Source organism: Parasteatoda tepidariorum, chromosome 9 (assembly GCF_043381705.1).
Source record: "Parasteatoda tepidariorum isolate YZ-2023 chromosome 9, CAS_Ptep_4.0, whole genome shotgun sequence".
In the NCBI taxonomy this organism is placed as follows: domain Eukaryota; kingdom Metazoa; phylum Arthropoda; class Arachnida; order Araneae; family Theridiidae; genus Parasteatoda; species Parasteatoda tepidariorum.
Window position 1 is genome coordinate 65,704,733 of NC_092212.1, and position 26,119 is coordinate 65,730,851.

Sequence of the window (26,119 nt, forward strand, 5' to 3'; positions counted from 1 at the left end):
CAATTCTAACATTTCTAGCACCAACAATTCTAACATTTATTAAGGGGTAATAAATTCTTGGAAATATATTTACGCATTTTCCTGAATGCGTCATTTCGTAAAGATATGAAACTGGATTACAATATCTGAGCTTAAAGAAAGTTAATATTTTTACTACCCCGTAGTTGTCGCTTCAATATTAGAAGTAGATATAAACGAGATAACAATTCTAACATTTCTAGCACCAACAATTCTAACATTTATTAAGGGGTAATAAATTCTTGGAAATATATTTACGCATTTTCCTGAATGCGTCATTTCGTAAAGATATGAAACTGGATTACAATATCTGAGCTTAAAGAAAGTTAATATTTTTACTACCCCGTAGTTGTCGCTTCAATATTAGAAGTAGATATAAACGAGATAACAATTCTAACATTTCTAGCACCAACAGTTCTAACATTTATTAAGGGGTAATAAATTCTTGGAAATATATTTACGCATTTTCCTGAATGCGTCATTTCGTAAAGATATGAAACTGGATTACAATATCTGAGCTTAAAGAAAGTTAATATTTTTACTACCCCGTAGTTGTCGCTTCAATATTAGAAGTAGATATAAACGAGATAACTCCTTGAGGAACACAAAATATCCGTTGCAAATTTTCCGTGGCAACACATTAGAAACTGCGACCTCAATCAGTGTATACGTATTAAAGAGGTATAGTATTGTTAAAGAATAGTGGTAGCTTTGAATTAGGTGTTGCTAGACTGGCAACAAATCCAAGTCGCCAAAAAAAAGTATAATTCAATCGAAATCCAAAATCACCAGAATGAGTTAAAGTTGGCAATGAAATAGCAATAGTAATCATCTGAGATTTTTTTTAATTTTGACAGTATTTTTCTGGTCGATTTGTTCTAGATTAAACTGATTCTATACAGTATTTGCCAAAATCAATGCAAATAAAATTTACTACTACTTTCAATATTAAAATAAATTGCCCACTTAAATGAGAGAAGTTGACACAGAAACATATAGATTGAGTTATCAATTTATTAAGTAAACGAATTTCAGGCTTAAAATACATTGCTACATGTAATAATTAATCTTTTTTACCTCAATGACCAAACAAGTTGACACTTACGCCACATCGGAAAAAGGTCTAACTAAACAACAGATATTTTGAAAAATAATGTGTAGTAGTGGTTATAAATATCTTTAAAAATAGATTTTTAATACATTTTTGTAACCACTTTTTTGAAATATTTCTATTTAAAACCTTTTATTCTTATATTTTAGAAACCGTGACGAATTCTCAACCACTTTCCCACGGAAACAGTTTTTTTTTTTTTCATCCGCAAAATTCAAATTCAATGAATAAATTCAATGCAGTTCCGATTACTCTAAGCTAATCAACTATTGTACTAAATAATAATATTGAAATTATTTAGATAATGTTGTAAAACATTATTTTAATACATAGTTCTTAGATAACAATTTTATCAAATTTTGATAAGATTTTCATTTTTATATTAAAAGTATAAGCAAAGTCTTAGTATTTGATTTTTCGTTTATAAAAATTCGATTTCGAATGATTTTGGCCACCATAACATAAAAATATTTTTAAAATCTACGCATCTTTATTATAATAGTCCTGATAATCATCTTGGCTTGTTTTAAGTGCTATCGAAATTAAAAAATTATTCTGGCAGTCGGCATTTCAATTGTGATTTTTCTACTAGTACTAAAAAATCCTAATTGAAAAATATATTCGAAGGGAAGAAAAGGGTTGTGATGGCATACTCGTTAAAACTCTGAGCTATGAAGCTAAAGTGGCCAGAGTCACCAGAAAACTAAAAAAACTGGTAGCAAAACTTTCAGAACATTCAAAAACTCATCTCTTCTGTTCCAATTATTAAAATACTTGTTATTATTAGAGGGTGTCTGCGTGGTATTCCTGTTCTCAGATTATCGAATTGGAAAAATAAAGTTTTGAGTTCACAAATATCCGTGTAAAAATTTTACTACCAGTCTTTAGTTTCCTGAGGGGGCTGGTCAACTTATAAGAAGGAATGAGTTCTTTAACATCTGATGAAGACAATGGCTACCACATTGCCACTGTTATGTGGTTGTTCACAAAATGAGAAACCGTATATTCCCTGGACTTAATCTTGTTGTAGTGGTAGTGTTTTATTTCTATTGATAGTTTTTCAAAACAATCGTTATCGAAATATAAAAACAGACCATTTCTTATTAAAAATTATCGCAAAACTGAAATATCGTGATAAATAATTTTGTTAAATTAAAATATTACCAGTAAATTTATTAAATTTTTTTATATATAAATTTCTATTGCTTTTAATACGATAAATTTTCATCAGTTTTCCGAATTAAATTGAATACGGTTGGTGTTAAAATCAACCGAGAATTTCGAGAAAATAGGATGTTACGTATTTGAGAAGATAATTTTGATCATGCGTCAGTATTCGATTTCAGTTTTCATAATTTTGATAATGAAATCTATGTAAAGCAGGGGTGTCAAACTCAAAAGCTAACTTGGGCCAAATAAACAATGCTTAACTTTAGGTGGGCCGCAAAAAAAAATCAATGTTCATAGAAACAAATATTTTTATTTTGAATAGTACATTTTAATAAACATATATAAAGTTAAATTATTGTTTGATACTTGATATCTCTTCTCTGCTACTATCTTTCCTATTTCGGGAGAAATTTTATTGGCCGAGGCTACTTTCAAAATTGACCCAACGTGAGCGTTGTTATACGGTTTCGGACAGGAGATTTATTTCCATTCATAACAGAAAATAATTGCTCGAACTGATAAGTACTTCCAAACATGGAAATAATTTCAAATGCGAATTTTCTAACCTTGCCGGTAAATATTTGTAAAATTCAGGCATACGCACTTCAATGAATTTTGCCTTCAAATTTGAGTCGCACTGAATCTCAATCACTTCCATTTGCATATTACTGGGTACTAAGTCTATATTTATAGAGAAAATCGACGAAAACAAACAAAATTTGTCTTCCAAGGAATTAAAATCTTTAAACCTTATTTCAAATTCTGTTCCAAGATTTGAAATTTTTTCTGCGTATTTTTGATACGTTGCAGTATCCCTGGAATGGCAGGTGCAGCAAGACAATAAGAATTTTACATTTTCGTGCGTACAATTTAAAATGATTAGTATAGTTTATAAATAAAGTATATTATAATTTTAAATGCTAGTTTCCTTTCTAATTCACATTTCTATTTCTATTTTTACTTTGCGTCGGATATATTGACTGGGCTGCAAAAATGTTCATCTCGGGCCGCATACGGCTCGCTGGTCTCGAGTTCGACACCCCTGTTGTAAAGTATAACGAAAGAAGGAAATAATGCTCTTTTTAGCGAACAGTGGCGAAAAGGCTATAACTAATTCTGCTTCGTCGTTACTAAGATAAAATATAATGTACGTAAATTGTTTGAAAAATAACAAGCAGGAGAAAAATTAACCAACCTTCATAATGGGAGAGAATATCAAATGATTTAATGTCACTTACATTTTTTTAAGTGGTAACAATAGTGCTTAATTGTTAATATTTATTCCTCAAAATTGCCTACCTCAATACTATATTAGTAATATAAATATTTGAATTTGAAAGTAAACTTACTGTGCTTTTTAAAAGCGAATGTGGAAGGGAACAGAAATAAATGTTCAATTTGTATAAAAAGTATGTACTATCACTATTTCATATGCACTCTTTTCAGTCAGAAACCAACTGGTTATGGTTAGGCATCAATTGATTCTGATTCGTCGATATTTATATGAAATAAGTTGCTAAATTTTAAAAGCCTTACCACGAAAGAGCTAGAGCGAAGTGGCGTTGCATTTGAACTTATAAATTAACTGCATGAAGTGGTGTGGAAATTAAGTTCAAATGAATAAAAAAATAATCCATTAGACATAAACTTAGGAACCACTAGAATATATTTTTACAAAAAGCGCAGAACGTTGGCACATGCACTATGAGCTTTTTCTCATTGGTTTTCTCATGCATAAAACAACTGGTTTTGGTTAGAGTAATTTGATGCTAGTGTTACCAAAAATGGTTACATTTTCCGAAGACACAATTGAGGAGCAATTTATTACTTGGTGCGAAGAAAATATGACTTGATCAGTTTTTGATATAGAGTTGAAAAGCAATGATTATCCCTCCGTCGGACAATGTGTTAAATAATCGATTGATCAGATCGATTTTTTATATAAATTGGTCAGACTTTAACCCTTTAACGGGCCCTTTATTTCTAGTAAAGGTAAATTAAAGTATTTTTGGAATTGAAATTGTTTTAATAACAGTAATTGATATAAAGAAAAAACAACTCATTTAGTTTATAAAAATGCCATTTTTTTTGGTGGTGAATATATTTAACATGACCTATTAGGAACTTACTGACTTTTATTTCTCTTTCTTTATAAAATAAATTCCTTAAATGCTACAAACTTTAAAAGGAATTATGCATTTTATAACTTTTATACGTTTTTTAAAAGTGACAAATGGTTACCAATTTTATTCAAACTCACTTCAAGAAAGCTGAAGTTATTGAAAAATGGAAACCTAAATTAAAAGTGGTAAAATGTGGTGGTAAGCATACTTACCACGGCCTTGAAAAGGGTTAATATACTAAGATCAAGTGGGTGCCGTGCCTTAAAATAATGCTAATAAATTAGAGCAAGAGATTTTTAAAGTTACAGTATCAGACTCAGAAACGTACTTTCGTTGAATAAACATATCCCCTTATCCGCGGATTTGGATTTCTGCCGTCTACAATTGGCCTAAATTTGGAAATTATTATCTCAATAGTTAGGCCAAGAGGAGTTGTAGAAAGTTCGAACCATCTAATGTAATTTTTGTTATTTGCGTAATTCTCCATGGCCCTTGGTTGCTTTATGAGATTCACAAATTTTTTGTACACAATTGTAAAAACTCGTTCAAGAAATATAAAAATAAAAAAATGTTTTTATGATCAATCATTTTTTACTATTTAGAAATAGTCAAAGAGGTTTTGGAAGGTACATAAATTTTTATACCATTTTTATTTAAGTAAATTTAAACGGCAATATTCAAAATTTTAAGAGAAACGGAAGGGTTTTGATGAAATTTTAAGACATAAAAATTCAAAACTGCGAACCCTTTTGAGATGGTGAAACACTTAAAAAGTTAAATTAACATTAAGGGATTTAAATTTTCAAATACTTTCCTAATCAAACTATTAACTCCGAATGAGTTAGACAACTACTAATATGGACTTTAATAATTACAAACATTCACGGTTATTTATCAAGCTGATTTCAGATCGATAATTATTACGTCAAGAAAAGTAAAGGCTGCACTAATAATGCATAGCAGACAAATTTCGTGATTTAGGCTTCTAATTCTTTTATTTATTTTTAAAGTGAAAGTTGTAACAAGATATAAAGATATTTACTTTATTTAATCACAATTTTGGAACCACTTTTTGCATAAAGGTGCATTTCTTGATGATATAAAATTTAAGTGCGGTGGATAAATGAATAATTTGAAAAAATACAAAATTCTTTCGAATCTATGCATTTTTTAAAAGTGGCCACTAATCAGTCTAAATTATTTGAGCGACCACTAAAGAAAATATTTTCTGATAGAAAAGCAATTTAGAAGTAGTCTAAGGTAAATCTTAGGTTAGATATGAGGAATATAATTCTATTTTCTACTCAATAAATTTTATATTTTCATATTAATGGTAACAGTTTTTGTTCATTGCACTATTAGAATTCGGACCTACGGATTAATGCATGCACTAAAAAAAATAAAGGAAAAACACTTGTTTTCAAGGACAAAACCTTGGTTTTTATCATAATTTTGTGTTAAAAAACACATCAATAAATATTGAGATAAATAATTTACTCAATGTAAAGGCGGGAAAAACGAAGAAGTATTATTTTATTTTGCGTGATGATAAGAATGATTAATGTAAGCAGCGAGAGATGCATAAATATGTCATGGAAATAGAACTGACGTAAATTCGGGGGGAAAAAATAAAATTCATCCTGTAATAATAAATTTCATCCAATCGAATTTCCAATAACTTTCCGCATAAAATCAATAGAAATAAAAATTATAGAAATAAAAATTATAGAAATAAAATTGACATATATTCTAAAAAAAAAAGGCTTCATCCTGTAGCTAACTTTCTCGAATTTCCAATAACTTTCCGAATAAAATCAATAGAAATAAAAATTATAGAAATAAAACTGACGTATATTCTAAAAAAAAAAAGGCTTCATCCTGTAGCTAACTTTTTCGAATTTCAAATAACTTTCCTCAAAATAGAAATAAGAATTATTACAAACTTAATAAATTGTTTTAAATCTTATTTCTTTGGAGCTAGTATGGAAAACATTATATTTTAATAATATTAAATTTAAAAAATTATATTTTAATATCATTTGCTCAAAACCTAGACTTCAAATTCCTATACTTTTCTGGGTACGAAAAATCTCGAATTATTCATAAGCCATGCCACTTATATTTCCCAACGAAATACGTGCCTGACTGAAATTCTTACATGGCCGAACATCTTTTTTTGTTAACATAGAAATTAAAATACATGTATAAACTCATTATTTAAAAAAAAAGTACATTAACCCCTTGGGGACGGGCAATTCAGAAAAGCATTCGTACAAAATCAGAATCAAGTTGTTATTAAATAAAAAACGGTAACTTAAATGTAGTCGTTGCTAATTTGACAGACATACTTTGCTTTTACGTTAATTATTGTTAGTTTAATCATTTATATAATCAATGTTAATTCAAAGTATAACTAAATAGTTTTATTTTGAACAAAATAATGGTGAATTAAATAAATCAAACAATTATAACTCCGCCCACAAATAAACTGCTAAAGAAATACTTTGATTACCAGTTTTATATTTTTACCCTGATTGATACAGTTTTATGCTGTCACGTATTTGTGACAGTCGGCGCGAAAGGGTTAACAAAGTTATATGAAGGATGCTCCGTTTTCTGTATAACTTTTAATAAATTGGTAGCGAATAAATAGTGAAACTTGTAGAATAAGAACAATTACTCTTACCTTCTTATAAGAGTCACAAAATACACGAAAGAAAGTTGCTTTCCATATGATACCTCAAATTTTTGATATGTAGTGGTGGAAAAATTACTTAAAGGGAAAAATAAACTTACAACTTACACCACTAGAATTTTTTTTTTCGAATTGGAGCAGGTTGATATTTCTGTTATGTCTCCATCGCCACTTTTATTTCAAGTATGTTGTTGTCTGCCGCTAAGGCAGAGGGGGTGCGATTGGTCTTGTTTTCCAGTGGCGCCATCCATGATCAAGAATTCAATTTCTGCCGCACGCATACGTCACACCCGTTTATAGGGCTGACCCATTCTTACATCCATTCACACATCGTAATTTTGACCTGAACCAGAGAATAATCAATCTCTAATTTAGTTCCCCCAGGGGTATAATTTGTTATGGGAACGTGGAGGACTTTAAGAACCGATAGATTTAGCGCGCACAAATCACCATAGTTTTCAGCCAACTGAATTCGAACTCCCATTCTCACGAACGCGAGTCTAGTGCCCTACCAACCAGGATATCCCAGCTTCATTTCACGTATAAAATGGCCATTTACTTACAACTAACGAAAATTATTGTCGGAAGTCAATTACTTTTTCAAAAAAAGAAGTAGCACAAATAATACATTGCTGGGATGAAGTTTGCAGGAACAAAGTAGCTTTATCTACTATAATATATCAGAAATATAAACGTTTTTTCTTGGACCTGAAGTAAAGCGCATTAATTTTTCTGAAGTTTAAGTGGTAGGTAAGAGAAAGAAATATCCACTTGGTATAAACAAAAATATACTCCCACTTTTCTCAGCTTGTAGTTTTTCACATATAAAGAGTTTTTTGCCCCTGGAAATAAATAGATTTACTTCTCAGAAGTTCACACTTGCCCACTTTCGCGTGCTACAAAAAAGCTTCTTCCCAGTGGTTAGCGAAACAACTATTTGAGCGATATTGTAGTCATATACTTAATTCACTTTTAGCTATCATATAATGCACATTAAGATAACTAACTGGTTCTCTTTATGTACGTTTCAACTATTTAAGTGTAGTGATAATAAAAATTGTATTAAAACAGGAATCAAGCATGAACGCTAAAATTTTGCTACCACATTAAATATAAAAATTTAATCTTCCGGAAGAGCTGGTAGGTAATTTATATCACCTCCAATTCGCATTCGAGTCACTAGAAAGCATCACTGCAATGCCACTGTCCACAAATGTATGTGTATAGGAAAAGTCCTCTAAGGCAGTGTTCCCCAACCTTTTTATCACCGCGGAGCTGTCAACGCTTGATAATTTTACCTCGGCCCGCTCGGGGGAGGGGGGGGGGCGTTGATTGTTTATATTTTAGAATATTTTGATTTATTAATTTAAATTTAATTGTATTCAAACATGCCTTCAAATAAAATACAGTTACACCAAAAAATAAATATGAAATGATTTAGCATTTTAACTTACTAGAACGTTAAATCAATGAGAACCCTGATAGTTTGTTTCTTTGCAATGAGACTGTTCCATCTGGGGGGTAATCGGAGACAATGACACCCGAAGTGTGTTGCTTATGTCCAATTTATTCCGATGCTTTGTTTTGGTTGCTGTTATTGCAGAATAGGCTGTCGGAAATGGCAACAAGGATTTAAGTGCTGTGGTGGCAATCTCGGGGTATTCTGCCATGACTTTAATCCAGAACACCGCAGAACGCAGTTTTAAGGCCGCCGTCATTTGCAATCTCCAGCAGTTGATCTTCTTCTTGCACAGACATGCTAGATTCGCCCGATTTGTTGACAAATGGGATCCATTCCTTACCAGATATTTTTTAATTTGGGTATAAACCAAGGAATTTAAATTCAGTTTCAATGAAATGGGCGGCCCGGTACAATTTGATCCACGGACCGGTACCGGTCCGCGGACCGTGGTTTGGGGAACACTGCTCTAAGGTACTGAAAAATGGATTTGCGGAAAAATGAATTTGCGGAAAAATGAATTTCTTAGATTCTCAATTCTTACTATAGAAATCCACAAGAAATTGCGAACAATTGATTGAACCTTTTACAGAAGATGTTAATCACTAGATTTTTTCCTTTTTCTCATGTTTAACTAAACAATAAAAAAATATCAAGTAGCTTATATATATATATATAAGCTAAAATATGGAAAATAATAGTGACAAGAGAAGAAAATTATTAAAAATAATTTTTCAGAAGTAATTAAAAAATATAATTTTTGATATCTTGAAGGAAAAAAATTCAAAATCCGGAAAACAAAACAAAAAAGAGATATAATCTCTTCATCAGCCCACACGATTATATCCGCAAAAAGGAGTGCTTTCTAATATTGTATTAATATAGCCAAAGCAAAGTATATATCAATACAATAGTGTGAGGAGCACTCAAAAAAATTTAAACGAAATTAGAACACATTAAGTAAAAAATATATACGAAAAAACAAACAAGTATATCAAGCGAAAAACAGAAAATAAAATGTAAAGAGATTAGAAAACAGTACAGGAAAGAAAATCTACACGTCACCGATCACATTTGTTATTACACTATGAATTGTTATTACTCAAATGCTATTACACTACGAAGCATATGTAACAATTAAATTAAAATTCACAAAAAACACGCAAAATAATAAACAATAATTAAAGAAAAAATTAACAATTAATGCTAAAAAAGCAATTAATAACCATAAAAAACAAGCTAACAATAAATAACTAACAAAAAAAATAAACTGTCCTGCTTAAACTTACATCTTACAACCTAATATAAGTTATTTGTCATCTAATCTGCAACAACAGAAATCACACTGATGTTACTTTAAGTGGAATTACGCGTGTAACTGAGACATTGCAAAATATTTTTTTTTTCAATGTAATTAAAGAGTTTTGAGTTGATAGTATTTAGTATTATAATTTTCCCAATAATCACGAAGGTAAAATTATTTGACGGCACGTCTATGACCTCAATAAACAATCTTTTGGAAAAAATGGCACGTTGGTGTAAAATGTTTCGCCACCCCTGATCTAGGTCATTCTCCCGGTGTCCAATGGAGGAAAAGAAAAAAAAAAAAAAATATATACATATATATATATATATAACTGCCAACTCTTCCGATTTACAGATTTAAGCTATGTTTTTAGTGTTCCTAGCCAGAAGGGCTATCTACTCTTCCACACTTCTATCGAAATTGTAGAATCATTAGGGAAGAAAAGTGGTGAGGTGGTTACGCAAGCGTATAACATATAAAATGAAAAAGTGTTTAATCGAAAAAATATATGGCGTAATAAAATACGCAGTCTGGATTAAATAATATAGTACACGATAAAAAAAAAACCATTAGCTATGAAAAAGGCACGAAGAGAATAATAATAAATATATACACGTTAAGAAATTATTTACATATGTACACTGGAAAGCGGGTTGTCAACTCTTCAGGTTTTCAAACATTTATTTAATTTTTTATTTTCGTATTTAACACGTTCACGCCGGGGTGACCCACCGGAGGGTCACGCTAGATTGTCTCATCGGGCGGCGCACCGGAGTAAAAACTGGTAACAAATAAATTTCACTTTTCAGTTTTTTTCCGGGAATAATAAAAATCCATAACTACCAATTGTTTTTAACGGATGCAATATTTATATTGAATTGCTTCTTGGCCCTGATAAATTTCCTTACAGTGAATTGTTATTGTTGAGAATAGATTAACTCCTCCCGAATATTATCTAATATTGAAATAGTTCTTCTACCAGTATTTTCTCTTTTCCGTCCCGCTTTCAGGCGCAACACCCGGCTTGAACGTGTTAAAGTAGTACCAAAACTCATATTATTTCATTAAATGTTTTGAATTCTAATAATAATTATGAATGAGTTTGAGAAGCACTACATATAAATAATTGCAACAAATATGTAAATCTGCAATAGTATATATACGATAGCGAATTTCCTCCTAAAATAACATATTGAGAAGATAGTTTTTCGAAAATTGTGTTCCTAACGTATGGAAAATCTATTTCTGGAAAAAGTGAAAGTCGGTAGGAATAATATATATATTAAGTTAACCAGAAAGTACTTTCCTCGTCCTACTGCCCAAAGGAGCAGAGATTGTCTGCATAAAAAGAAAGTGGTAGAGGATTTAAGCTTTTATATCAAATGTACCGCTTCGCTCTGTCGGGTACTTTCGTTACAAGTTCGAATTACAAGTATGCATGCTCGTTTGCGATACATAAGCTGCGTCTCTTTTAGCTTGCATATTACCATTGAGTTAGAAGGTAAGTATTTCACCACTTTTTTTTAAAATTAGAAACGTTGTGGATTAATATATACATGTTCACTTCGAAATCTAAATCGCAGTAATCCCATTGCCGTCACCCATTACCTTGAGATGTCACGTGATGCCACTCATAATCTTAATAAACGAAGAATTTAGGAAGTAATCATTATGTTTGTATAAAAGGTCAAAACAAATACATGCAAAGATAGGATAACAGGCCTCCACTAATGATTTTTTTTTCTTTCTGAAAAATCTGGATTAAATATTTTATCGCATGCCCTTTATCTTACAACAGTTACAATCAGTGTTGCCAGATTAGGGGTTTTCCCCCTAAATTTGGGGGGCGTATTTTTTATCTTCAGTGGGTATTTTAGGGGAATTGGTTTTTAGGGGTTTGTTTTAGGGTTATTTGTGAATTTTACTAGTTTCATTTTGGTTGCCTTCCAATATCAAATTCTATAACTGAATGTGTGAGATGGTAATATGAAAATCAATATGTTCAACCAAAACAAATAGATTAAGATATAATTTTAGACCTTTAGCCCTTTGTTGAATGTAGTAGGTTATTACTTTGCTCGATCAACCAGTACGTTTGGAGAATTTGAATTCAAATTATTTAAAATTTTTAATGTGCATGGTTTAAAAATAATGCCAAAGGATAAAGAAGGACAAAAGTACAAGAAAGATTGGGAACACGAAAAGCAGTTTAAAGGTTTAAGGATAAAGGATTTTGTATTTACTTCTTCCATGTTAAAAATGTTTAACAGCAAAAACATAGTATACAAATCAGAAAGTATTGCCGAAAATATGTTGGATATTTCATCAGAAATTTAAGCATAATGTTAGAATTGAAATATTTAAAAAGACTATATCGTTGATAATAAAACATTTATGAAAAAATGTGCAAGTCAAAAAGTATTGAAAAAAATATCTTAAATATTTTATTAGAAATTAAAGATAATGTAACGACTGAAATGTAAAAAAGATTAATTTGTTGATAATAAAATATTAAAAAGTATTAAAGCAACGTTTTCTATACATTATTTAACTTTTGTACTACTTTTTAATACTTATACATTAAGTTAAAAATTTTAGGATTTTGTAAAAATTTTTAGGGGATTTTACAACGCCATCTGGGGGCGAACGGTTATCAGCACCTGGCAACACTGGTTACAATGTTAATGAAATTAAATTAACTTTTGAGATTTTTATGCATGTATTTTTCCTATTTAAATGTATCATTATGATCAAAATTATTTTGTATCAAATGTTAAACCATAAACTTATTTACTGCTTTTTAGATGTTATCTCCGATTTAATAACAGAGATATTTGTTAAATCGGAACGGTTCATCTGTCATCCGATATTAATTACTAACACTGATAAAATTTTGATATTAATTTAACTATATTATACGAACTAATTAAGCAAAATAAATTCCAATAAGCAAAAAAATAAATGATATAGTGGTGAGTATAACAAAATAGAATAGAATTTATGCGTTTTTAATTGTTTACGCGTATATGTTTCTAACTTTTGGAACGCGTTAATTTTTCAAAAGAATCTGATTGCTCATCTTAGCTATTATTAACATTAATATAACATTTTTAACGCTAAATCCCCCCAATATATGCATTAATAAAAATTCGTAATAAATATTAAACTGTATATATATATATATATNATATAATGTATTACTACAAGAATAATATCGAATCCTGCTTTTATGCTTTTAAATAACTCTTTTCCCATAATTGCAAGCAATAAAAATTTGTATTCAAAACTAAATTGTATGCAAGTGAAGTTAGCACAGTGTATTAGGAAGTCATTTAAATTTATAACTAAACTTACCTTCTTAGAAAAAACTCTCTTTTGAGAATCTACACATGGTCTAAGAAACTACTAACTATTTTTTTAAAAAGTCTTTTTTCAATCCGTATCTTGTCTCACTAGTCTCTTGTCTATTTCTGGAGACAAAATTTTGTTTTCGACTGGCGAGGCCTTGAAAGTTAACTCTTCGCAGATAAAGAAAAACGTTTTTTCTTACAATAACAAAACACCTCGAAATTAAAACAAGCAACAAAAAAAAAATATCTGGACCTTTTTCATAACATAAATTTATAGATTATTTTTTTTAAATAAGTAAAAAGTTTTGATTATGTATTTATTATAATAATTAGTATAGATTTTTCGTGATAATTACAATAAGCTTCTATAATTACATATTTATTTCAAATAATATTTCTCATACTGAAAATAAAATTTTATTTTTAATTTATTTAATATTTTCATATTAAAGAATAACAGTAATTTTACATTCAATATCTTATAAGAAAGTATTATAAAAACTTATATAAAAAAGTATTAAAATTTCTTACGGATATCTTAAAAATTTCTAGATACAAAACGCTTGACAGATAAAGCCAAAAAAATCAATGCTTTATTTTTTATTATTACAAAACATTCAAAACTAAAACAAATATAATGTATCAAGACTCTTTCAATAATATGTTATGAGTATAAATTATTTCCTAAATAAATAAAAATCTTTAAATGTGCATTTTTTTATAATAATTGGTATGGATTTTTAGGATAGTTACACTGGGGAACAATTTTTTTTCTGTTACATTTGAGTTTTTAACAGATCTTAGATATTTTTATATCACTAACTAAAATCTGCAATCGATTGATTTATTTTTTTTAGCTCAATTCTTTAATGACATTTTTAATATATTTTTCAAGGAAATTTACAAGTTCGAGAACGTTATATGTAACATGAGATCACATAAATGTTGCGACAAACTTCTTGGGAAGCTAGGGCACATCATCAGGATAAAAACTGCATAGAAATCCCTGCATTGAAATATCGTCATACGCCGCTAGGTGCGTATTTCCCTATTATGAATTGTTTCCTCGTGTGCTTTTGAACAGGTCATAATAGATAAGCATCCTTAAACGAATATGACGGCATTCAGGACATGGGTTTCTATGCAATTTTAATCCCAATGCGATGTGTTTTAACTCCCTTAGAAGTTAGTTGCAACTTTTTCTCAACCCCCTGTTGTTTATAACGTTTTTATTTGTACACTTCGACAAATAGTTAAAAATAGTTAATATTTATTTTAAAAAATAGTTAATTCTAATTCCATATCTATTCTATCTAATATGGACAACTATTAAAAATTCAGAGATAACTTTTTTAAAAACATTCTTAACTTCTATATACTAAGAAATTTAATGAAGCCTATAAGTTAGTAAAATTAGAGCGATAAATAATTAGGATACAATTAGATGAAAATATATTAGAAAGAGATAAAGAAAAATATTTAATTACTTAAAGAAATAACAATAAAAATTTGGTGCAATTAATTTAAAAAAAATCAAAATTTATTGAAAAATCAATTAAATTCAAACAAATTCATATTGCAAACTCTGAGAGAGTTACAAAAATCATTAAGGTGATAATTACATCATAAAAACTGGGCTACTAGGCTCCCAGAAAGTTTTACAAATAGTTACAAAATTAAAACATTTAAGATTTTATGAATCTACAAAAAAATCAATTTAATCGATTTAACGTTGGATTCTCTTTTACAAAACAGACATGATGAAATAGACCATTGTTTTGCAAAAAGATTTCCTGGTGCGATATATATTAAAAGCTGTAGCGTGATTTAAATTATATTCAAAGGTCACTCTTAACCCCTTCGTGTAAATAAGCTTTATTTTAGTCAATTGAATTAAAGATAATATTTTCACTTAATAATACCAATTAACCAAACAACGTAAAAGAAAAATGTGTATTGAATTACTCCAACTTACGTTTATCAGCAATATTTCAATCGATGGATCATTAGTAAAATGATGCACGTTATGTTTTATGATCCGAGAAGACGTTTATTATCCATTGTAAAGATTTACAGATGCATTTTTGATCATGAGCATGCTACTAACATCAACAATTCATTTGTAACGGTTTTCCTCCAAAGATGTACAGTGCGTAGAGTAAAAAAGATCACCTTTTTTGATCTAATAATCGGATCTTCACGTTCTAGGATTCAATCTTAATATTTGAAGGGGATAACCTCAAATATGGTAATTAAATAGATCAGGTGATATTTTTAAGATACGAAATCGGTTACTCTAACTCACGTTTATCAGGAATATTTCAATCGATGGGATCATTAGTAAAATGATGCACGTTATGTTTTATGATCCGAGAAGGCGTTTATTATCCATTGTCAAGATTTACTGATGCATTTTTGATCATGGGCATGCTACTAACATCAACAATTCATTTGTAACGGTTTTCCTCCAAAGATGTACAGTGCGTAGAATTTTTAAAAAAATATATCCCCTTTTTTGATCTTATAATCGGATCTTTACGTTCTAGGATTCAATCTTAATAATTACCTCAAATATGCTAATTAATTAGATCAGGCGATATTTTTAATTTACGAAATCGGTTACTCTAACTCATGTTTATGAGCAATATTTTAATCAATGGATCATTAGTAAAATGATGCACGTTATGCTTTATGGTCCGAGAAGGCGTTTATTATCTATTGTTAAGATTTATTGATGCATATTTGATCATGGGCATGCTACTAACATCAAGAATTCATTTGTAACAGTTTTCCTCCAAAGATGTACAGTGCGTAGAATAAAAAAGATCACCTGTTTTGATTTAATAATCGGATCTTCACGTTCTAGGATTCAATCTTAATAATTTGAAGGGGATAATCTCAAATATGCAAATTAATTAGTGCAGACAATACTTAAAGTTACGAAATCAGACACAAAAATTTCCTTTTTCTGAATGAACATGCTTTTTTTTAGACAGATCCGGATTTCTGATCCTCAAAGTGTAAGAACTAGCCACAATCTGGAAAATATGGTCTCGATATAGTTTGGTCAAGAAAGCGGTCTAAAGTTTGGACCCTTTAATGTTAATTTTACTCTTTTTGAGTATTTCACAGTACCTCGAGAAATGAATACTGCACGTTATTGTAAAATTCAAAGATATTTCCATTCAAAAAATATTTTTAATAAATATTTATAATTTTTAATAATTTAATTTAATATTAGTAGTTTTAAATTGTAAGATATACAATTTTTACATACTTTTAAAGAATATAATTTTACATGCAAAATACAAAATTTGAGGGAAATCAGTCGAATAGCTCCTGAGAAAGTGAATTTTTAAAATACGACTTTTTCATGCGTGGAGCAAAATAGCATGTGCGGGGATTCCACAGGTGACTGAAATTGTAAGAAGTGGTAGAAACTCAATTCTTTTTGTATTTATTTATTTATTTATTTGTTCAATTATTCAATCGTAACTATCGTTGCAACTTACAATTTAAATTATTCATATCTAAATTGAAATTATTTACTTCAATTTTTTTCAATAGTCAATTAAAACTATCTTAGTGAAAATGTCCTCGAATTAATTTAACTACCACTGCTTTTATTAAAACAATTTTAAACCAGCTTATGAGCTTTTTGATAAAAGCATTTTCTTAGTGTGTCACTTAATGTTTTTCATTCAATTGTGAACTAGCGTTTCATGCAAATTTAGAACACACCTAAAAACAAGTTCATATAGGTATGCATACCCCAAACATTTACAGTACTTTCATCACAGGGCAAATATTGATTGTATGTATTTTAATTTCCACTTTCAATATTTTAATAACCGTGCTAATTGCAAGCATTCTATCAACTTTTATATACTCAAAATTTTAAGCGAATACATTATATTAACAAGTATAGATATCACGTGTACTTTTAATATTCTATTTGCTGAGCAACTTGTAAGTACTGCATAATACTTCAATTATTTTGTGATTATGAAAAGTTTTAATCTGTCGTGCCACAGGTCCTTGGTTCGATCCTTGGGCCGGGCAAGGCCGCCTCAGCCTTTCTTCCCTTCAGTGGGTCGATAAATGAGTACCAAGCATGCTTGGGAACTAAACACAGGGGGTTCCGCGTTCGGCTGACCACCTGACCGGAACATATGCTCCTGCACCCCAAAGCCCAAGGTCAAGAAAACTGAGATGGGCGCAGTAGGCCTTGGCCCTATAGGGCTATCGCACCACTGAGTTTTAGTTCAGTTTTATATATATATATATACTATTAATGATATAGCATGCACTTAATAATTTAATTACTGTGCAAATCGTAAGCATTAAATAAGTTTTAATTCCACTTTTAACTGCGCAAAATGAGAATATTCGATGAATTTCAACTCCGCTTTGCATATTTTAATATTTGCGAAAATTTTAAAAAATGGTAATTGTTTAAGTTTTAAATACAACTATACAATTTTTTTTTCACTTTAATTATTGTGTAAACTATAAGTATTTATAAAGCTTAATTCAATTTTTCAAACTAACGTTGTATATATACATAGGTATCGGGATCACATGATCTTTTGATACTCGTCTATAAATTCACATTCAAATCGTACATTAATTATAATCCTAATTTTATTATTTAAAATATTGAGCAGCATGTAAGTATCGAATAATTTTAAATTTCTTACATAAAATTTCATATTCTTTACAAATAGGTACAGATATCACATATAATTAGAAAAATTTAATTACGAAAAATTTAATTACTGTGTAACTAGTAAACATTGTTACGGTTTCAATCACATATTTAACGCTTTAATTATAAAGTTAATTGTAAGTTTCGTATAAATTTTAATCCCTTACAAAAAGTTTCGAACGAACTTTATTTATGCTCATAAGTATCGGTATTTCATGTACTTTTAATATTTTAATTACTTTACAATTTGTACATATAGAATAAACTAAAATCGAATTCTTAATATTCTGAGCAAATAATAAGTCTTTTAAAAGTTTTAATTACAGTTATTTTTTTTATTTAATTATGGCGAGAGTTATAAGTATTGGACACAATTTAATTTCATGCATAGAAATTCTTCAATAGAGCATTATTTATACACATAGGTTTCAGTATCATGTATGTCTTAATTACTTTACAAATTATAAGTTTTGTAAAAATTATAATCCCACGTTAAATATTTTAAATATTCAGCAAATTTCAAATATTGTATAAGTTTTAATTATGATCATATTTTTTTAATTTAATTATAGTGTGAGCTACAAGAATTTAACACATTTTAATTCTATGGAAATAAATTCTCCAAGCGAACATTATATATATTGGTATCACTAAACTACTTCACAAATATCTTAATTACTTTACAAATGTTTTAATTACTTTACAAATCACAAGTTTTGTAAAATTTTAAGTATTGTAGAAGTTTTAATTACAATTCTTTTTTAAATTTAATTATGGTGTGATCTATAGGTATTGAACACAATTTAATTCCATACAAAGAAGTTCTCCAAAAAAACATTATTTATATACATATAAATCGGTATCATTTAATTACTTCACAAATGTCTTAATTACTCTAAAAATCGCAAATTTGTAAAAATTATAATCGCACATTTATTATTTTAAATTCTGAGAGAATTTTAAGTATTGTGTAACTTTTAATAAGAAATATTTATTTTTAAATTATTTAATTATGGTGTGAGTTATAAGTTTTGAGCAGAATTTAATTTCAAACAAAGAAGTTCTCCAAAAGAGCATTATTTATATAGTACATATAAATCGGTATCATTTTATTACTTCACAAATGTCTTAATTACTCTAAGAATCGTAAATTTTGTAAAAATTATACTCTCACACTTATTATTTTAAATTCTGAGAAAATTTAAAGTATTGTGTAATTTTTAATTGCAATTATTTATTTTTAAATTAAATTATGGTGTATGTTATAAGCATTGAACACAATTTAATTCCATGCAAAGAAATTCTCGAAACGAACATTATTTATAGACATATAAATCGGTATCATTTAATTACTTCACAAATGCCTTAATTACTTCAAAAAATCATAAATTTTGTAAAAATTATAATCTCACTTTTATTATTTTAAATTCTGACAAAATTTTAAGTATTGTATAAGTTTTAATTATAATTATTTTTTTTGAAAATTTAATTATGGTTTGAGTTATAAGTATCGAATACATTTTAATTCCATACGAGAATATTTTTAAAACGAAACCTTATTTATACACATAAATATCGGTGTCATTATACATTTTTGATGTCTTAATTATTTAACAAATCGCAAACATTGTAAAAACTATAATCCCGCTTTAAATATATTGAATACTGAACAAATTGTAAGTTTGGTATACATTTTAATTCCGTACACGAAATTTTAAGCGGACATTACATTCACATAGGTACAGATATTGCATGTATTTTAGTGTTTTCAGTGCTAAGAGTATAGCATAAATTTTAATTCCATTGATAGTATAAGCATTACAGAAATATAGAACTTACTGTAACCGAGCTGGACTCTCGTAAGAGTAAGAAAGAATTCCTTGACAGCTGATGTGATCTCAACAAAACCCTGAAAGCGAATGAGAGGCAATCTGATTACTGACCTTATAGTGAAGAGTCCATTCAATCACCATTTACGCAATTTATCTATGTTTTAATTTATTTCGATCATCTTCTTCTCTTATTTTATTCCATACTTCGTTCGTCAAGAGCAAGAATGAAAATGAATGTATGTGAGACATTCTTTAAATCAAAAGCGCTGAACTACGATATGTTAATTTTCGCAACAGCTGCATCGTTGATGTCGCTGGAATAATCGCAGTTGTCTAGTTTGTTGAGAATGGATTGGTTTTGTATTCGAAATCAGTCTTGGAGGTTTGCCCGTAAGTAAATGTCTTTGGTGATTTCAACAAAAGTGACTATTAGGCATCGAAAAATATTGACAACGAAAATTATTCCCCCTAAATTTGCTATCTTTTTTTATAGAGGTCGATGAACAAACTCTAATATTCGTTTACTTGGAAAGTAAAATACGCGTTTTGCTCCATATTTGAAATGGAAGAAAAGTCTTGTTTTGAGCACCCAAAACATGAAGCTCCTTATGAAAACCAACCATTCATGTTTTGCTCTTGGTCCCCTCCCCCAATATTTTTCCAAAATGCAAATTTTTCCACGATTGATTGTAACATTTAAAAAAAAAACGTTTTTTTAATAACCAAACTAAAATAAAGATTATTTTTCTTTTCTATTGGCTTCTTCTAATGCGTTCATCAAAGATAAAAGGCCACTTTTAAAAAGAGTAAGAGATTTTAAATTATTGACTTAATAATCGTCTGCGTTACGAAGCTATTTGGGTATTTTTGTTCCATGTACTAACTGGTAAATGCAGCTGTTTCAAAAAGCAGGTGAAGTAAATATCAATCTATTTTTTTTAAAGGGTCAAAGGAATTTGTTGATTACTAATTAAAACTTCGGCAATGCAATCATTTTCTGGAATGTACTCGTCCATAAGTTCCTAGACAAGATTGTTTGTTTTTAAAATTTGAATTTTAACACTCGTAAAAGAAAAGTCCTTTTAAAAATTTGCTCTTTTTCTCCATTTTTAAAAAAATGCATTTCTTTTAAGGTAAGTGAAATATTTTTATTTTAAGATTACAGGAAAATTATTCATTACAATTTTATTAATAACATTAAGGTCTAGTAATAAAATCTAATTTCATTTTACTAAGTCATTTTTACCGGTATACTTACTAATTTTATCTGGATAAAACATTAGTTAATAGATGTCTTGAATTCAGATGTTAATTAAAAACAAAACAGGGTATTTTTAATAGTAATAATTGCAGAATGAATAACCCTGAAGATAGTAGGGAAGAAACAACATCCTGTCCTTTCAATATAACAAATATCGCCTTAAATAATTTATTTGCGTTAAACTCTTTAAAAGTTAGTTTAAAGATTCTATGAGAGAAGGTCATTGCCATGCAATCATTTATACTTAAGGGAGAAACAAAAGGGTGTAATTAACTGTGAATATTCATAATTAAATCTAAATCGTCACCGATTTAGCCAAATGTTTGAATTAAAATAAAAGAAATTGAGTGAAAAATGTCTTGGTGTTCCTCGTAATTTCAATTCAATTTCGTTTTTTTTTTTTTTTTTTTTTTTTTTTTTTTTTTTTTTTTTTTTTTTTTTTTTTTTTNTTTTTTTTTTTTTTTTTTTTTTTTTTAATTGATTAGGGGTTTTGTTTATTCGACGTTTCTTCCCCTTTGGTTGTTTATTTTTACTCTTTTAAAGTTTATACTTATTTATTATTTGTACTTATTATACCCAAACAATTGGGTCGACTGTTCAACGACGGTTATAAAATCAAACCACTGCAGTTGAAATTACAATTGGAATACGGGAAAAATTCAAACGAACTCAAAATTTCGAATGTTTGCTAACTCATTACTTAATCTCAAACAACTTAATCTTTTTTGTTTTTGTTGCTTATCCCCAGCGATCAACAAAGTTAAATAAAGTCCATAACAAAGTTCACCCTTAAAATGTGAAGGACCAACAAAGGATTAGCCCACAACGTCTTGAAGTGATTGAGAGTCCTAAGTGCTCAAGAATTCGATCAGTTGACATTTGTGCGAAAGAACGTTAACAGCTTGTCTCGAAACACTTAGTCCGTCCATAATACGTCATAGATGTCCACTGATAAGACGGCGACGTGCTTGTTGTTTACAAACTATCACTAATAATAAAAAGCTACAAGCTTATTTACCCACAAAGGTAAATGGAATTCGGAGCGGAATTTCAAATTTATATTAAGGTAGATCTATAAGTATGAAGCCGCAACGAAATGTGCAATCAATAACAAAAAATAATACGGTGTATTATGATAATATTAGGTTACTTATCCGTTTCAGAGGGCGTTACCACATTTAATTAAGCATCACTGGCATCAAAGAGTGTTTAGCGATTTCTTACGCCCTTCGAAATAAGTACCGACATCAGTTAGCCAAAAAATTTTATAGAAATATTAGAATTGATGCTAATTAGTTTCGTGAATATGCAATTAATTAATTTTAGCTATAAGTACATACTGAAATAAAAAATAATAAATTTTGTGTCAAAAAGCTAAATTATTGAAGAAAAGGTACTATGAGAACTGTATAGCCATTCTGTTACTGACGCAAATGATGCTTAATTAATGTTGATGATATGCACTATTTTTACTGTGTTCGGTTATTAATTTTACTATTGTTGTTTTTTTTAATATGTACTAAATATACTAAGATTGGTACCGAGATGCATACTATATTTTATTTTATAACCGTTGTTGAACAGCCGACCCAATTTTATGGGTTTACGACTGCTAATGTTCAACTTCGTAGCCTTGTAATTTTGAACCCAACCCAGAGAGTAAGGGAACTCCTGGATAGAGTATTGGAAGAAATCTGCCTTCATGGAGGATTTTTTGTTGAAGCTAACCAGCATTTGCGTTACATGTAGAGGAAGACCACGAGAACCCCACGGTTATCCTGGCGGCAAGTGGACTCTAACCCATGATCCGTCTACCACTGAGGATATTTCACGTCAGCACTGTGGTTGGTGCAAGCCAGATGCGGAATTCGAATCAATTGGGATTCGAATCCGGTTCGCCTCATTGGAAGGCAAGCGCTCTATCCCCTGAGCCATCGCGGCTTAGATACATATACTATAGTTTCGTTCCCATACTGTACAATGTTGTTGCTACTAACTGTGGTTATATGAATGTTTCGTAGTTTATGAAAGTTAAGATCGCCGTCTGCTGATGAATATTGTAGCTAATTTCGAAACTTGTTGAGCTTAAAACAGCTAGTTTCTAAAGAACTCTCAATCTTTTCTCCTTCTGATTTTCTTCAATTTATTTTTCATATTCAGAGATGCCAACTTGCTCCGGACAGCGAATAAATATTTTCGAGTAGTAGTTTATTAATTGCGATTCTTTGTTTAATAAATTCAATTTAGTAGATTGTTATCTACCACTATTTCTAAATAATTCGTAGACTTATATATTCACCACTTTATTACAATAAAGTCCCGCTGAACTTGTTAAAAAGTAAGCAAAATTAGTCAAATATTTGCAAATTTTAGGTTTGTAGATGTTTACCGTTTTTTAAATAATTTTGGCCTGTCCGGAGCAGTTGGCATCTCTGCATATAATCCGTCATTTGTTGAAACTGCCGGTACTTTAACGCGCCGACTGTCACAAATACGTGGCAGCATAAAACCGTATCAACCAGGGTAAAAAGATAAAACTGGTAATCAAAGTAATTCTTTAGCAGTTTATTTGTGAGCGGAGTTATAATTGTTTAATTTATTAAATTCACCATCACTTTGTCCAAAATAAAACTATTTAGTTATACTTTGAACTAACATTGATTGTATATATGATTAAACTAACAATAATTAAAGTAAAAGGAAAGTAAGTCTGTCAAATTGGCAACTATTACATTTAAGTTACCGTTTTTTATTTAATTACATCCTGAATCTAATTTTGTACGAATGCTTTTCTGAATCACCCGTCCCCAAGGGATTAACCATTGATCACGCTACATTAATTTCTGACAAAACTTATTGACGGAGGAGGACAGCACGAAGTCAATTTTTGTCACAATTCAATTAACTCAATTTTTGCAAACATTAAAAAAACAAAGAAATAGTTGAAACCTATTTAATTCATAACCACGGTTTTTCACACTTTCTAGTTACGATTATTTTCAGTGGTAGTGGCATAATGATCAATTGCCTTTAACAAATAGTCATGTAACAATAGTCAAGATATTTAACAAATAGTCATGTCCCGTTTTATCACGACCTTTGATATTGAAGTGATACGAAAAAAAATTGTTATATGAAGAAAGTGATGGGTATTCAATTTAGGCATATATTTTTTACTGGTACTGGTATTTAATCTAATATATATAATTCTCTTACGTGACTCCTTAATTTTGGCTGCATTTCTTTTCCGCCGGTGGCAGCGTTTGCCTTGTTTTGTTTACGTTACTATTTCTCTTACACGGCGAATCGACCAATGATTGCCGCTGAAAATGTCACATGCCAAATCTAACTGAGGTGGCTCAACATATAGCGATTTTGAAAAAGGAAACTGAAATAACCAGAGAGCATCAGCTGCAGAAATCTCATACTATTAAACTAGGCAGAAGTGAGTAGTCTTTGTCGATAGATCTCTATTTTAGTATTTTGTCGAAAGCGCTTTTTTTCACGAATTTATATATTACGAATTTATTTGACGATTTTTGATTTACATTACGAATTATACTATAGCACATTTCTAATAAGTTTAACGAACTACATGCCATTTATTTGAATTCAAATTTATTTTAATGAATTAGTATTTACTAAAAAGATGTAATTTTTTAAAAAAAAAGAAGTTTTTATATGGATTTGAATGATTGTTTTGAATTCTTAGAATTTTGTGCATTTGCATTGTACCTAAGTTAGTAGCGAGCGAAGCGAGCTTGGTTTGTGAAACAAACCATATAAGATTGCATAGCAATTTTCGGTGGTTGGCGAGCGTTAGCGATCAGGTGGCGTAGCCCACTAGTAGTAGGACACCCAAATCATAAATAAATTATGGTGGGTGGTGAGGATATTTTAATTCCCCCCGCAGAAATTATAACCTTGAAACAGTAATCCTACCACTTTCTGAAAAAGAAGCTCTTCTATAAATAGGACATTGGGCTCTAACCAGTTAAATTTTTAAAGAGGCTTTATAAAAATGTTATTTTTTACAAAATAAATTTTATTAGCTTTTAGTCACTTATGCCTCTGGAAAAAGAAGGTTTGCAAAAACCCCAAACGCTAGAGTAGTGATTCTCAACCTTTTTTAGGGGGCGGCATACTTTCAACGATTTTGAAATTTGACCTCACACAATGAAAAAAATTAGTTTAAAAGTTGTTTGCTTACCTATAATACAATGTGTTAAATAGTTTGTGATAGTAATTTTGAATGTGAAATAAAATAATATGTACTACAAAAGAACGTTTATTAAGGGATTAATTATATCTTTCGACTAATTTTTTATTAATTAGTAACAGTTATTTATTTATTTCTTTGCTAGTTATTAATTGCTAGCTTGTTTTCTATAGCTATTAACTGTTATTTTTATGTGATTTCTTGTTAACTAGTTTTTATTGATTATTAATTGTTAGTTAATTTTTTTGTCAGTTATCCATTGTTAATTTTTTTATAACTATTAATTGCATAGCTTACTGTAATGATTAGATTTATTTCCGTTTGAAAGTTATTATTTAGCTTGCTTTTCTTTGCTAATTAATAAATTTTAATAATCATTAAATTTCCTACTTTTTTCAACATTTTTTAAAATTGTCAAAGACAATTTAAACACTTCCTTCTTATTTTAACTTATTTTAAGATTGTCAAAGAGAAAAGACAATCGCCTACAAAGATGTTCAAGCGGTTAAAGCGTGGAAAATTATAGAATGTATATATATATATATATAATATTTTATATGTATACACTTTTCTTTAATTCAAACTTTACTCGTAATAAAAAAAAGCATTATAATTTTTATTGTATCATTTCTAATATTTGGCGGCATATTTTAGGAATTTGGCGGCACACGAAAGTGCCGCGGCAGAGTGGTTGAGAATCACTGCGCTAGAGAGTATGAACTATGAATTTCCATTCATTACCTTTAATTTGTCAATAAAACAAGTAATATTAAAAAAATTCCTACCTAGGTCAAGAAAGAAATTTTTTATTTTAGTTACTTTTTATTTAATAATTACAATTTTTTCTCCCATGTAAAACAAAAATTA

At 29.3% G+C, this 26,119-nt stretch overlaps 1 protein-coding gene across 3 annotated transcripts in view; it reads right to left on the bottom strand.

Annotated features, from left to right (window-relative positions):
* The window catches only part of LOC107457207 (organic cation transporter protein), a 64,894-nt gene that overhangs the window by 36,283 nt on the left and 2,492 nt on the right, over positions 1–26,119 (bottom strand). Inside the window, exon 1 of one of the 3 annotated variants that reach the window (XM_016075308.4) lies at positions 19,780–20,102. The exons of 1 other annotated variant lie outside the window; for it this stretch is intronic. The gene's annotated coding sequence lies outside the window, so the exon portion shown is untranslated. Of the gene's footprint in view, positions 1–13,236; positions 13,366–19,779; positions 20,103–26,119 lie in introns of those variants that run through there. One more of the 3 variants, XM_016075309.3, reaches the window with a different exon arrangement.